The 15,089-nt window shown below is 40.5% G+C and overlaps 1 long non-coding RNA gene across 3 annotated transcripts in view; it reads right to left on the bottom strand.

The window, feature by feature from the left end:
- The window catches only part of LOC143673628 (uncharacterized), an 80,143-nt gene that overhangs the window by 21,580 nt on the left and 43,474 nt on the right, over positions 1 to 15,089 (bottom strand). For all 3 annotated transcript variants that reach the window (XR_013170487.1, XR_013170489.1, XR_013170488.1), the window contains 2 exons: positions 7,682 to 7,774; positions 855 to 1,015 (listed from right to left, as the gene is read on the bottom strand). This is a non-coding gene — a long non-coding RNA (uncharacterized LOC143673628). The remainder of the gene's footprint in view (positions 1 to 854; positions 1,016 to 7,681; positions 7,775 to 15,089) is intronic.

Here is a 15,089-nt window from a genome sequence, read left to right as displayed (position 1 = left end):
GCAAGTTAACAGTTTTTAGGCCATGGAAATGTCCCAATTAAAGCAAGTCTATAGAAATGTCCAATCTAAGGCATCCAGGAAAAGATACCTTAATTCAAGAAGGCCGATGAAGTTCAGGGTTTCTCTCACAAGTGGAAAGGCCTGTGGCAAACACTGTCAGGGTTTCTCTCTCATCTGGAAAGACACGTGGTGAACACGGTGTCATCTGTTAGCTTTTTCTCCTGGCTTCCTGTTTCATGAAGCTCCCCGGGAGGCATTTTCCTTCTTCATCTCTGAAGGTCGCTGGCTGGTGGACTCTCTGCTTCTGATGCTATATCATTCCGCTCTCTCAGAATCTCTCACATTCTCCAAAATGTTTCCTCTTTTATAGGATTCCAGTAAACTAATCAAGACCCACCTGGAATGGGTGGAGACATGTCTCCATTTAATCCAGTTTAACAACCACTCTTGATTGAGTCACATCTCCAGGGAGAGGATTTAATTTAAGTTTCAAACATACAGTACTGAATAGGGATTAGAAGAAACAGTTGCCTTTACAAAATGGAATTAGGATTAAAATATGGCTTTTCTAGGGTACATTTATCCTTTCGAACTGGCACACATGGTATACAATCAGTGGCTCACAATAGCATCACATAGTTGTGTATTCATCACCATGGTCATTTTTTTGAACATTTGCATCACTCCAGAAAAAGAAATAAAAAGAGAAAAGAAAAGACTCATCCATCCCATATCCCTTACCCCTCCCTCTCACTGACCACTAGTACTTTCCATCTACCCAATTTTTTACCCTTTATTCCCTGCCTACTATTTATTTTTTATTCTTATTTTTCTTTTTACTCATATGTCCATACCTTGGTTAAAAGGAGCATCAGACACAAGGTTTTCACAATCACGCTTGACCAGGTATCCTGGTGGCTGAAGGCTTGCATCTAAGCAGATCCTTCAGCTCCCTTCTGTGATGAACGAAAGGGCTGTGATGTACCAGAGATGGCTGGAGTCTGTGATTCTAACCCTGTTTTAAAATAAATAAATAAATAGCAGCTCAGTGTGTGCAGAATGTCTGTAAATTTTAGAAATTTCTAAACAAAATTCTTAAATAAATGAAATGTTCTAAAATTACATTTAGAAGAAGAAAAAAACAACTCCAGGAAGAGGGACTGCTAAATAGTTCCTCATTCAATGGTAAGCATCCAGAAGGTAAGTATCGTTAAGATTCCAGGCTCTTACCTATAGGCATGCCTAAGAGTCACCTCCAGAGGACCTCTTTTGTTGTTCAGATGTGGCCTCACTCTGTCTAATCACAACTCTGCAAGTGAAATCATTCCCCTCCCCACTACGTGGGAAATGACATCCAGGGATGAAAGTCTCCCTGGCAACATGGGAGGGAACAAAAGATTCCAGAGTCCACAATTCATCCTTGTCTCCTCTGCACCCTCTCTTCATATGCTTTGGGGTATTCTCACCTTTATCTACACAAAAGCAAATGCCTCCCTCCACATAAACGGCCTTCCTGTAAGCTCACAGCTGTGGAAAGCCACCCGAAGGTACAGAGGAGTTCAACTGATAAACGGCCACAGCTTAGCTCATGTAGACACAGAGCAGATCACAGTTTTGTTACAGTACTGTATACATTGGCCCACAGGCTGTTTCAGGAGCCCTGAACTCAATCAGACTAGGAAGCTGAGGGAAAAAATAACCAAATTGGGAAAGAGAAAATTAAGGAAGATTTTTTTTAATAACTCTTTGTCTTTTAGGATAGCTTTAGATTGACAACACAGTTCTGCATTCAGCACAGAACTCCCATATACCCCACACCTGGTTTCCCCTATTTCCTTAGTAGAGTATGTTTGTCACAATTATTGGACCAATATTGAATTCTTATTATTAACTAATTGAACCAATATTGAATTCTTATTATTAACTACATCCACAATTTATTCAGATTTCCTTCGTTTTAGGAAAAATTGCTTTTGTTTGGTATTAAATTTGAAAACGTGTTGGGGGACAAAAGGACATTCATCACTATTGGGGGAAATGGCAAGAGAGCAGTGGCCAAGAGAGGGTATGAAGTGGGGTTCTGGGGTGCTAGCAGTGTTCCCCATTTCCTGACCTGCACAGTGGTCACACAGATGTTTGTTTCTATAATCAGTCACCAACCTGTACATTTCTGTTTTGTGTGCTTTTCAGTGTGTGGGTGTGCTGGTTTGAAGCTGTTATGTTCTCCAGAAAAGGCTGTGTTCTTTTAATCCATTCCTGTGGGTGCAGACCTGTTGTGGGTGGGACCTTTTGGTCAGGTTATTTCAACTGATGTGACCCACTCCGTTCAAGGAGGGTCTTAATCCTTTTACTGGAGTGCTTTATGAGAGGATAAAGGACAGAAAAAGCAGAGAGAAACATGGAGAGAGAGCACTTACTGGGAGAAAATTCCCAGAGGTGCTAAGAGAAGACCCACAGAAGCTCAGAGAGGAGGCCACTGGAACCAGGAGCTGAAAGCAACAAAACCTAGGAGCAAAGGACCAGAGATGCTGGCCTGTGCCCTCCCATGTGACAGAGGAGCCCCAGATGCCAGCAGCCTTTCCTCAGAGAAGGTATCCTCCTTGTGCTGCCTTAATTTGGACACTTTCATGGCCTAAGAGCTGTAAATTGTAAACTAATGAATCCGCATTATAAAAGCCAACCCATTTCTGGTATATTGCATTCCAGCAGCTTTAACAAACTGAAGCAGTGGATAATATGTCACAATTTATATGATATAAATATATATATATATATACATGTATATAATTATAAACATCCATGCATACCTATATGTGTGGGGGTGTATTTTTTTTTCAAGGGTCACAGCCACTTTGGGAATATTACACAGTTCCTAAAAAGTTCTGCAAAAGTTTGTTTTTAAGTAGTTTTTTCTTATGGGATCTCTAGGAACTTATCATGTAATACACCGTTGCTTCAAGTATGTCCTAGACCACTTGCATCCAAGTTATCTGGGATGACTGCGATGAAAGCAGAGAACCACATTCTGCCCCAGCCCAATGGATGCAGACTGGGCGGGAGGGGAGGGTGGTGTCTCTGGAGCCCATTATCCAAGCCGGAAAGCAGAGAATGATTCTTTGCCCCACCCTCTCACCTGTTGCCCACCTCCACACTGCACTCAGGTCCATTCTGTGACAATCCAAAAGATGCTCCAGCCTCTCTGCCACTGCCTTTCTTCCCTGACCTCCTACGTCTCCCAGTTCCATTCTTGTCCTCTGCCCTGGGCCCATTTGTCCTCCACACTGCTTCCAGGACAATACTTCTCAAACACAGATGTGACTATTTAGTATGAGAATCCTTTACTAAAATGCTTCGAGAGCCCTGCACACTCACTCATGCAGCTTGATCTAGCTCCTCAGCAAGGCTGCAAACCTTCACCCTTCCACCCTCACCTTCCCTGCATACACCTGTCATCCACACAATTTCAACCTGCTTCCCACTTTCCCGAAAAGCACGATGCTCTTTTGTACCTTCCTGTCTTTGCTAATTCTTTCTCCTCGACCTGGAAGGTCCGTCCACTCCCTTCTTCTCCTAGTAAACTCTGTTTTTTTGTTTTGTTTTGTTTTTTTACATGGACAGGCACCGGGAATCGAACCCGGGTCCTCTGGCATGGCAGGCAAGCATTCTTGCCTGCTGAGCCACCATGGCCCGCCCTGTAAACTCTTTTTTGAATGTCAGGCTAAGGACCCGTCAAATGTCATCTCATTTTGCCTGCTGCCCAAGACACCCTTAACTTCTTCCCCTGCTCTGCTGTCATTGACAGAATCAATATTTCGTGTTTGTCCTTAGGTAGAACTTCCCTACTTGATTATGAACGTCTAAACAAAGGGACCATGCCTTGCTTCTCTTGTTGCTCAAGTCTTGCACAGTTTATGATGCATAGTTGATGCTCAATACATGTTTCCTACATTGAATTTTTAATTGACTCTAACAAAAATGTAATAAAATCTATAACCTGACTCCTCAGCCTGGGGCTCTCCAAACTCTTCTTTTTTTAGCATTTTATTATATTTTTATTGATTAAACTAATAAACCACAAAGAATATCTAATCATTGTAAAATCTTATGCAAAAAAAAAAAAGCATAGCTTTTTTTTGGTTTTTATTGGGGTAACATTTAAATACCATAATTTGCCATTTTAACTATTTTTAAATGTACAGTTCAGTGGCATTAATTATATTTATAATGTTGTACTACTATCACCACCATCTACTACACATTTTTCATCACCCCAAACAGAAACTCTCTATGCAGTAAGTCTTAACTCCCATTCCTTCCTCCCTGAAGCTCTTGGTAACCTCTAATCTACTTTCTGTCTTTACAGTTTGCTTATTTTAGATATTTCATGCAAGTGGAATCATGCAATATTTTCTTCTTGTGTCTGGGTTATTTTATTACCATAATGCATTCAAAATTCATCCATGCTGTAGCATGTGTCAGAACTTCATTCTTTTTTATGACTGGATAATACTCTGTCATGTGCATTTATTACATTTTCTTTATCCATTCATCTCTTGATGGGCACTTCCATTGTATCCACCTTTCGGCCATTATGAGCAATGGTGTACCAGTATATGTTTGAGGCCCTGTTCACAGTTCTTCGGTGGTATATATCTAGAAGTAAAATTGCTGGGTCCTCTGATAACTTTTTGGTAAATTCTTTTCTTTTCATTCCCTTCTGATCATGGTGAACATTTTATTATTTCTTGTCTTCACAGATGATGCCACTGATGTAGCCCTTCTTTGCTAAGCCTCCTCTCGTTGACCAGGCTTGGGCCAACACAGGTGCTAGCGACCCTAACCATTACACACTTCTCCTGCCTACGGCTGCAGGACCCAGGATCAAGGTGATCAAGGCAACTGAAAAGTACTCAGTCTTTACCAGTTAATGGAGCATCCTTTGGCCATTTTCAGAAACAGCAGGCAGCAGACAGAATTACTCTACCTGGAGTAGAGATATCTGGTAGGATACTTACCACTCTCCAGTGGAAGAAAAGAAACCACCTTTTCTTCCATACCCTTTTGCAATCCAGATTTCCACCTCCCTTCCCTAGAACTCAGCTTCTTAGTGGTTGCACTTCCAGCCTAAGATGGCAGAATGATTTGAGTGATTTGAACCATCTGGAACGATTTGAGCCCTGTGGGCAACTGCAGTGACCCAGTGGCTGGGCATGGCATTTGCACTGCTTGGGATGACCATGGCTGAAAACAGGCTCAGTGGGACAAACCATTACAACGAGTCAAGATAATGCACAGCATTTTGAATTGTAGCATATTAACGTCAATGAAGACCTTGGCTAAGGGTTAAAGTGTCATAGAAACAACACAGAAATCAACAAGCCCAAATCTTCATTTTACCATATTTTACAGCTGATGCCCAGAGAAGAAAGTAGCTTGCCTAAGATCACACAGCTGGTTGATGCTGAGCCTGATGTCATTTAAGGTTCTTTCAGAATCCATATTTAAGCTTAAGGACTTACTAAAAAAACAAAGTCCAGGCTTTCTCAGCAACTCCATCTAGTCCAGCTCCCGTCTGCTCAATTGCTTGTAAGGGGGTTGTATTTCTGACCCCATGGCCTATTTTATTTTAACTGCACATCTGACCCCTCAGCTTTTGCAGTGGATGTACCCTGCCCAAGCACTTGGAGAGTTTGTTCTTTAGCCATGGCTCCCAAACCTGCACCAGACCAATCGGAGTGATATTTTAAAATACAGAATTCTGATCCACACCCTGATATCTTCCATTTCAGCAGACCTGGGATGGGGCTTAAGAATCATATTTTTTAACTCCCTCACTAATTGCCCCATAAAGTGAAATTTCTATGCTTCTGAAATATGGGAATTTCTCACCTCTGGTTCACTAACAGCCCATCCTTCCTAATTAACTAAAGGGATACACTCAGAAGTGTGGGTTTGTTACCCAGACACCAAACAGGAAAAAGAGCATTCCATAGAGAATGTGCAAATCATTCAAGGTCAACAGCAGACTCCCTCAGTCAGCAGTTGAGCCCAGGATTTTAACTCACTGACCACGAGGTGATGCCGTCCTGTAGAATAAGCAGCAAAAAGGAGACCTGTGACCCTGCACAACTCAGCCATCGTCCTGAAAGGTGAAAGTCAATTAAGGTAACTTTGTGTTAACTCTTTTTTTCTGTGTGCTGCATCCCTTCATCCAAGACATCACGCAGAGACTCTTATAAAACATGGAAAGTATGAAAGTGTTGTAGGAAAAGAGGACTGCCTTTTAAAAATAACTCTGATATGGTATTCCCTGTTAAGTGGTCATGTCGAGTAAAATTTCCATTTGGATCCAGCTTGGTAATATGAAATACGAGAGCACTAACATCTTAAACCCCTGTTCATATAACTAGGACTGGATGGGCAGCTTCACTCAGTGTGGCTACTTCAGTTTATAATTTATTGAAATCAGCCTAACAGCAAGCTACAACTTTCTCAGGTCACTGGGTCACTCCAGCCAAATCCAAAACCCATGAAAAATTTTGCAATAAAGAAAATGTCTCCATGGGAAAAGTCATAAATCTTTTTGAGTACTAACCCTGGATGCTAGAGGCTGAAAGCTGAGGAGCTAGCTGAAAAACATTACTTGTTAACCCAAGGAAGTTTCCTAGAATCAGTGCAGATACCTGGGAGAACCTCTGTTTTGGGTTCTCATACCGCTGTTTGTGCCACCTCCCATTAGCTCTGAGCTAATTTAGTAGAAGGCCTTGGCTAGAATTCGAAGGGCAAAAGAAAGTCTTGAATAGAAATCACCTGAGATGAATGGGACTTCAATGGCTACCATCTCCTGGGATTTCAGATCCTATACTTGGGTAAGGTTGTCCTTCTACCTCCATGCAAGTAATGAGCATATTCAGAGGTCCTAGTGATTTTCACATGGGTCTGTACTATGGGCAGTTCTTACTGATCTTCACTCCATGCAGAGAACATCAAGTGGTATTTTCTCCAATCGAGCAATATTGTCTTTCCACAGAGAGGACAAATAGAAATTCAGGCACAAGACTAAAACATCAAAAAGAATGGAAGCACTGGACCTGATCAGAGCGAAATAAACACACAAGTCCAATATTTAACACTGATGAGGAAACAGGGAAGCAAATGTAAAAACAGAGAAATGGGAAAGAGGAAGAACGGAGAGAGACGGGAATAAAATACCTACCTTTCAAAGAGTCCACAGGCCAGGTAAATGGAAAACAAAGTTCTCAAATCCACACTATTTTGAGCTGAAGCAGTGGAGATAGAGTTGAAAAGGTAAGACTGTGCTTCCCTGGCTGCCAGGAAAAGGAAAGTCATATCAGCCCAGATACTGACTGTAGCAAGGCAAACTTGGGCCAAGAAAGCTGCAGCCGTCCAGGTCCAAGAGAGGTCAGACCCACAACAGACTTTCAAACAACATGGCATCCTGGATTTAAGTTCAGCAGAAGTGCCAGACTTGGAAGAGTCCCAGGCCAGTCTTTGGGGAAGCAGAGAGAATTCCCAGTGGACAAGGCAAATTAGCTCCTTCCCATTGAGTGCATTAGAAACTCAACCAATTCTGAGAAACCTGCTTTCTGGATTCAGAATGTACTTTCTGGGGCTGATGTGCAGAGCAAGTTCCTCAGGAAAGGAAAGTCAAACCACATACCTGAACTCTCAGGAGAAATGGAGGCTGAGGAGGGGCCACAGGTACCCACTAGTATTTATTTTTCTCTTTTTTTTTAATATGGATACTTTCAACCTATAAAAAGATTTAATAAATATTAATATTTCACTCACTTATAATATTAATATAAATATAATATTATTATTATTATAATAATAATAACTAAAATTATTAGTTTTTTTCACCATATTAGTTTTGAATCTTTATTCTAAATGTTACATCTACAGATGAAATCTTATCTGGACCCTTCCTGGATCCCATTTCTAGTCCTGGGTCCCAAGAAGTAATTTGTGTTTATTCTTTAAATCCACCTTTTAATATTTTTATTACACATAGATGTTTCCATAAACGATATTTGGCATTGTTTGGGGGCATCTTTAAAATTTGCATAAAAGAAGTACATATGATTCTGAAAGTTCCTTTTGTTTAACTTAACATTATGATTTTAAGATTTATCCATATTGATACATGAATGTAGGTCTAATTCCTTCCATTGTTGTATGCTATTCCTGTAGATGAATAACTATGAATTTATTTATTGATTCCTTTTTTTCACTTTTTTTTATTGTACAGGATAACATATATACAAAGAAAAGAAAGAAAAAAGCAACAATTTTCAAAGCACTCTTCAACAAGTGGTTACAGGACAGATCCCAGATTTTGTCATGGGCTACCATATGATCCCCTCATATTTTTCCTTCTAGCTGCTCCAGAATATAGGAGGCTAGAGGGCTTAAATACTTTTTATCATCACAATCAACGTTTTTTCCTTCTTTTTTTGTGACATATATACAAAAAAGCCATAAACTTCAAAGCACAGCACCACAGCTAATTATAGAACATATTTCAGACATTAACATGGGTTACAATTTCACAATTTTTGGGTTTTACTTCTAGCTGCTTTAGAATAGTGGAGACTAAAAGAGATAGCAATTTAATGATTCAGCACTCATATTCACTTAAGTCCTATCTTCTTTGTATAATTCCACCATTACTGTTGATTTCCATACCTCTCTTTAGTGTTGTTTGGGCTATGGCAATTCTAAATTTTTGATATTGGAAGGGTCTGTCACTAATATGGGTTGGGAGATGGAACTATCTGATGTTCTGGAGAGGCTGGGCTAGGTTTCAGGACTGATTTGGACCAGGGACCCATCTGGAGGTTGTAGGTTTCTGGAAAGTTACTCTAGTGCATGGAACCCTTGTGAAATCTTGTTTTATTGCCCTAGGTGTTCTTTAGGATTGGCTGGAATGGTCCCAGTTGGGGGTTGGCAGGTTATGATAGATAGCAAGGTCTACCAGAAGCGTGGATAAGAGCAACTTCCAGAGTAGTCTCTTGACTCTATTTGAACTCTCTCTGCCACTGATAATTTCTTAACTACACTTCTTTTCCCCCTTTTGGTCAGGACGTAATTGTTGATCCCATGGTGCCAGGTCTGAATTCATCACTGGGAGTCATTTCCCATGTCGCCAGGGAGACTTTCACCCTTGGATGTCATGTCCCACATAAGGGGGAGGGCAATGATTTCACTTGCAGAGTTGGGCTTAGAGAGAGTGAGGCCACATCTAAGTAACAACAGAGGTCCTGCAGAAGTAACTCTTAGGCATGCCTATAGGTAGTCTAAGCTTCTCCACTACCTGCATAAGCTTCACAAAAGTAAGCCTCTAAACATTAGGTCTAAGACCATAAAACAGTTAGAGGAAAATGTAGGGAGATATCTTATGAAACTTACAATTGGAGGTGGTTTTATGGACCTTAAACCTAAAGCAAGAGCACTGAAGAAGGAAATAAATAAATGGGAGCTCCTCAAAATTAAACACTTTTGTGCATCAAAGAACTTCATCAAGAAAGTAGAAAGACAGCCTACACAATGGGAGACAATATTTGGAAATGACATATCAGATAAAGGTCTAGTATCCAGAATTTATAAAGAGATTGTCCAACTCAACAACAAAAAGACAGCCAACCCAATTACAAAATGGGAAAAAGACTTGAACAGACACCTCTCAGAAGAGGAAATACAAATGGCCAAAAGGCACATGAAGAGATGCTCAATGTCCATGGCCATTAGAGAAATGCAAATCAAAACCACAATGAGATATCATCTCACACCCACCAGAATGGCCATTATCAACAAAACAGAAAATGACAAGTGCTGGAGAGGATGCGGAGAAAGAGGCACACTTATCCACTGTTGGTGGGAATGTCAAATGGTGCAACCACTGTGGAAGGCAGTTTGGCGGTTCCTCAAAAAACTGAATATAGAATTGCCATATGACCCAGCAATACCATTGCTAGGTATCTATTCAAAGGACTTAAGGGCAAAGACACAAACGGACATTTGCACACCAATGTTTATAGCCGCGTTATTTACAATTGCAAAGAGATGGAAACAGCCAAAATGTCCATCAACAGATGAGTGGCTAAACAAACTGTATATACATACGATGGAATATTATGCAGCTTTAAGACAGACTAAACTTATGAAGCATGTAATAACATGTAATAATATGCTGAGTGAGTCTAGCCAAAAACTAAAGGACAAATACTGTATGGTCCCACTGATGTGAACCGACATTCGAGAATAAACTTGGAATATGTCATTGGTAACAGAGTCCAGCAGGAGGTAGAAACAGGGTAAGATAATGGGTAATTGGAGCTGAAGGGATACAGACTGTGCAACAGGACTAGATACAAAAACTCAAAAATGGACAGCACAATAATACCTAATTGTAAAGTAGTCATGTTAAAACACTGAATGAAGCTGCATCTGAGCTATAGGTTTTTTTTTGTCTGTCTGTTTGTTTGTTTGTCTTTTTTTTCTTTTTCTTTTTTTTACTATTATTATTATTTTTATTTTTTTCTCTATATTAACATTCTATATCTTTTTCTGTTGTTTTGCTAGTTCTTTTCCTAAATCGATGCAAATGTACTAAGAAATGATGATCATGCATCTATGTGATGATGTTAAGAATTACTGATTGCATATGGAGAATGGAATGATTTCTAAATGTTGTGTTAATTTCTTTTTTTCTTTAATTAATAAAAAAAATTAAAAAAATAAAAAAAATAAAAAGCAAAATGCCTAAGGTTGGCATTACCTATATATAACCCACACAACAACTCCAATAAAAGATTTAAAAAATGGACAGCACAATAATACCTAATTGTAAAGTAATCATGTTAAAACACTGAATGAAGCTGCAAAAAAAAAAAAAAGATTAAAAAAAAAGAGTAAGCCTCATGATCAAGGGCATGGCCTATTGATTTGGATATCCCTAAAGTTTGAATTTATTTATTTATTGGTTCTTCTTTTGACAGAACTTTAGTTTTCATTCTTTGCTGTTACAAAACTGCGATAAAAATCCTTGTGAGAGTTTCTCTAATATACATATCTGGGATAGGGTGCTTAGATCGTCAACTTCCATAGATATTGCTAAATTGAGCCCCATAGTGGTTCTTCCAATTTATGCTCACCAACGTGTGAGATTTCCTGTTTTTCCACACCCTCACTAATACTCTTGACTTTTTAACTTTCATTAATCTGATGAGTATAAGACAGTATCTCATTTGTATTGTTTGCATTTTACAAAATTACTGATGAGATTGAGCATCTTTGCACATTTTTTTCTCTTCAGTAAGCCTCATCTGTGAATTGCCTTTTATATTCTTTTCTCATTTTCCCTCCTTTGGTTGGTTGCTTGTTTTTTTCTTAATTATTTGCAGGAGTGCCTTATATATTCTGGATATTAATCCTTTTTTTGATTGTGTGTAATGTAAAGTCTTTTTCCAAAACATAATTTGTATTATAATTGTGGGTTGTTTTATTTTTTTGGTGTCTTTTATCATTTAGAAACTTTTTATTTTTTCTTAATATAGTCAAATTTCTCAACTTTTTCTTTACAGTTATAATTCTGGGTTTTTTTTTTTAAAGAAATTCTCCCCATATAAAATAATATTCTCCTATTATTCTTTTTAGGGTTTTTCTTTTCATATTTAGAGCTTGAATTATTCTAGAATGCATTTTTCTAATGCTAGGAAGTAGGAAAATAATTTATTTTTTTCTCATATAGATATATTGCTATAGCAACATTTATTAAATAGTCCATCACTCTCCCGATTGATTGGCATCACTTCCGCTTTCATATATCATGTTTTCAGGTATGTTTGAATATTTTTTGTGAGCTCTCTATTCTCTTGTTAGTCTCTTTGCATTATCCTTTGACCAAGATCACACTGTTTTGATTAAACAGCTGTGTAATAAATCTGGATATCTGCTAAGGCAAGTCCCCACTACAGCCCTTTATTTTCTAAAAATAAAAGTATCTTATTTTTGGCCTCTTTGTCTTTCAAGTTAATTTTTGGATCAGCCTGTCCACTTCTACAGAATGACTGTTTGGGATTATATCAGTTAGGATTTAATCAAAACAGCAGAACTATTGTGCTGAATTGACTTTGTATTAGTTAGGGTTCTCTAGAGAAACAGAATCAACAGGGAACACTTGCAAATATAAAATTTATGAAAGTGTCTCACGTGACCGTAGGAAAGCAGAGTCCAAAATCCACAGGGCAGGCTGCGAAACCAATGACTCCAATGGATGGCCTGGATGAACTCCACAGGAGAGGCTCACCAGCCAAAGCAGGAATGCAACCTGTCTCCTCTGAGTCCTCCTTAAAAGGCTTCCCATGATTGCATTTAGCATCACTAATTGCAGAAGACACTCCCCTTTGACTGATTACAAATGGAATCAGCTGTGGATGTAGCTAATGTGATCATGACCTAATCCTATGAAATGTCCTCATTGCAACAGACAGGCCAGCGCTTGCCCAATCAGATGAACAGGTACCACAACTTGGCCAAGTTGACACCTGTCCCTAACCATGACAGTCCACCCCTTATCAACTTGGCACCTATATATATATATATATATCACCTTAGACCATACTTAATTTCCAAATGAAAACAAATAAGCACACATTTTTTTCTTTTACCTGACAATACTCAACTGTCCTGCATATAACTGGAAACATATTAAATCTCTCCAGAATAGGGTGCAAATCCTTGGGCAACATTCATTCTTAAACTTGATATCTTACAACTTAAATAGTATAACACAAACAAAACAGCATTACAGTCCTCGTTTCTGTAACTGATCACGTGGTCGAAGTTCATATTTATCACTACCTTCTTCCACTACCCATTCCATGTTCCCTTTCCCCTCAGCAAGCACTTCAGCTGGCCGTGGTTCTTTGCCTGGTGGGGGTGACACAAACCTTCATTCCCGAAGTCTCAGAGCCATTAGTGGTCCTGCCTGGATTGTGTTGTTGCAGTTTTCCATTGATTTTGATCACAGGGCATGGTAGTACTAATAGACGCCCTAGGGGATCTCCTATATTCCAAGAAAACTCTTCTTTACCTCCATTATGTAGTTGCAGTCCTACTTCCTTCTGATAGTCAGGGTCAGTTGCCCCAGACAATAATGTAATCCCCTTCTTGGTGTGTTGATCCAGAGGCATAAGTAGCCCAAAGTGGTCAGGTGGCAATCTTAACTTCCAGTTCAGTGGTATCACTGTTGTTTCTCCTGGAGAAAGCATACCCCATTTTGGAACTAAAACCTGTAGACCAGCAGAACTCAGGGTAGCAGGGACAGGAAGCAAAAATTTTCCTAGTGGATCACTAGGAGTAATAGTGAGTGGCACCACACCCATTTCCACCCCTTGGTTCCTGGACCCATGGATCCTGGCTATGGGAGAAACAGCACCATACAGTGGACGCTGATTCAGAGCATACACAGCTTCCTGGAGAACATTACCCCAGCCTTTCAAGTTTTTGCCACCTGGTTGGCACCGTAATTGAGTTTTCAAAAGGCCATTCCACCGTTCTATCAATCCAGCTGCTTCTGGATGATGGGGAACATGGTAAGACCAGAGTTCCATGAGCATGTGCCCATTCCGCACTTCATTTGCTGTGAAGTGTGTTCCTTGATCCGAAGCAATATTATGTGGAATACCATGACGATGGATAAGGCATTCTGTAAGCCCACGGATAGTAGTTTTGGCAGAAGCATTGCGTGCAGGGAAAGCAAACCCATATCCAGAGTATGTGTCTATTCCAGTTAGAACAAATCGCTGCCCCTTCCATGAAGGGAGTGGTCCAATGTAATCAACCTGCCACCATGTAGCTGGCTGGTCACCTCGGTGAATGGTGCCATATCGGAGGCTGAGTGTGGGTCTCTGCTGCTGGCAGATTGGGCACTCAGCAGTGGCTGTAGCCAGGTCAGCCTTGGTGAGTGGAAGCCCAAGTTGCTGAGCCCATGCATAACCTCCATCCCTACCACCATGACCACTTTGTTCATGAGCCCATTGGGCAATAACAGGAGTTGCTGGGGAAAGAGGCTGACTGGTATCCATAGAACGGGTCATCTTATCCACTTGATTATTAAAATCTTCCTCTGCTGAAGTCACCCTCTGGTGTGCATTCACATGGGACACAAATATCTTCATGTTTTTAGCCCACTCAGAAAGGTCTATCCACATACTTCTTCCCCAGACCTCTTTGTCACCAATTTTCCAATTATGGTCTTTCCAAGTCCCTGACTATCCAGCCAAACCATTAGCAACTGCCCATGAGTCAGTATACAGACGCACCTCGGGCCAGTTTTCCTTCCAAGCAAAATGAACAACCAGGTGCACTGCTCGAAGTTCTGCCCACTGGGAGGATCTCCCCTCACCACTGTCCTTCAAGGACACCCCAGAAAGGGGTTGTAATGCTGCAGCTGTCCACTTTCGGGTGGTACCTGCATATCATGCTGAACCATCTGTAAACCAGGCCTGAGTTTTCTCTTCCTCAGTCAACTCACTGTAAGGAACTCCCCAAGAGGCCATAGCTCTGGTCTGGGAAAGAGAAGGTAATGTGGCAGCAGGAGTGGAAACCATGGACATTTGTGCCACTTCTTCATGTAACTTACTTGTGCCTTCAGGACCTGCTCTGGCTCTATCTCGTATATACCATTTCCACTTTACAATAGAGTGCTGCTGTGCACGCCCAACTTTATGGCTTGGTGGGTCAGACAACACCCAACTCATGATAGGCAACTCAGGTCTCATGGTAACTTGGTGGCCCATGGTTAAGCGTTCAGTCTCTACTAAGGCCCAGTAGCAGGCCAAAAGCTGTTTCTCAAAAGGAGAGTAGTTATCTGCAGCAGATGGTAAGGCTTTGCTCCAAAATCCTAAGGGTCTGCATTGTGATTCTCCTATAGGGGCCTGCCAAAGGCTCCAGACAGCATCTCTATTTGCCACTGACACTTCCAGCACCATTGGATCTGCTGGATCATATGGCCCAAGTGGCAGAGCAGCTTGCACAGCAGCCTGGACCTGTCGCAGAGCCTC

Source organism: Tamandua tetradactyla, chromosome 2 (genome assembly GCF_023851605.1).
Source record: "Tamandua tetradactyla isolate mTamTet1 chromosome 2, mTamTet1.pri, whole genome shotgun sequence".
Taxonomy (NCBI): Eukaryota; Metazoa; Chordata; class Mammalia; order Pilosa; family Myrmecophagidae; genus Tamandua; species Tamandua tetradactyla.
Note: the sequence above shows the minus strand (reverse complement) of the source record. Positions and strands in the feature narration are given on the sequence as shown.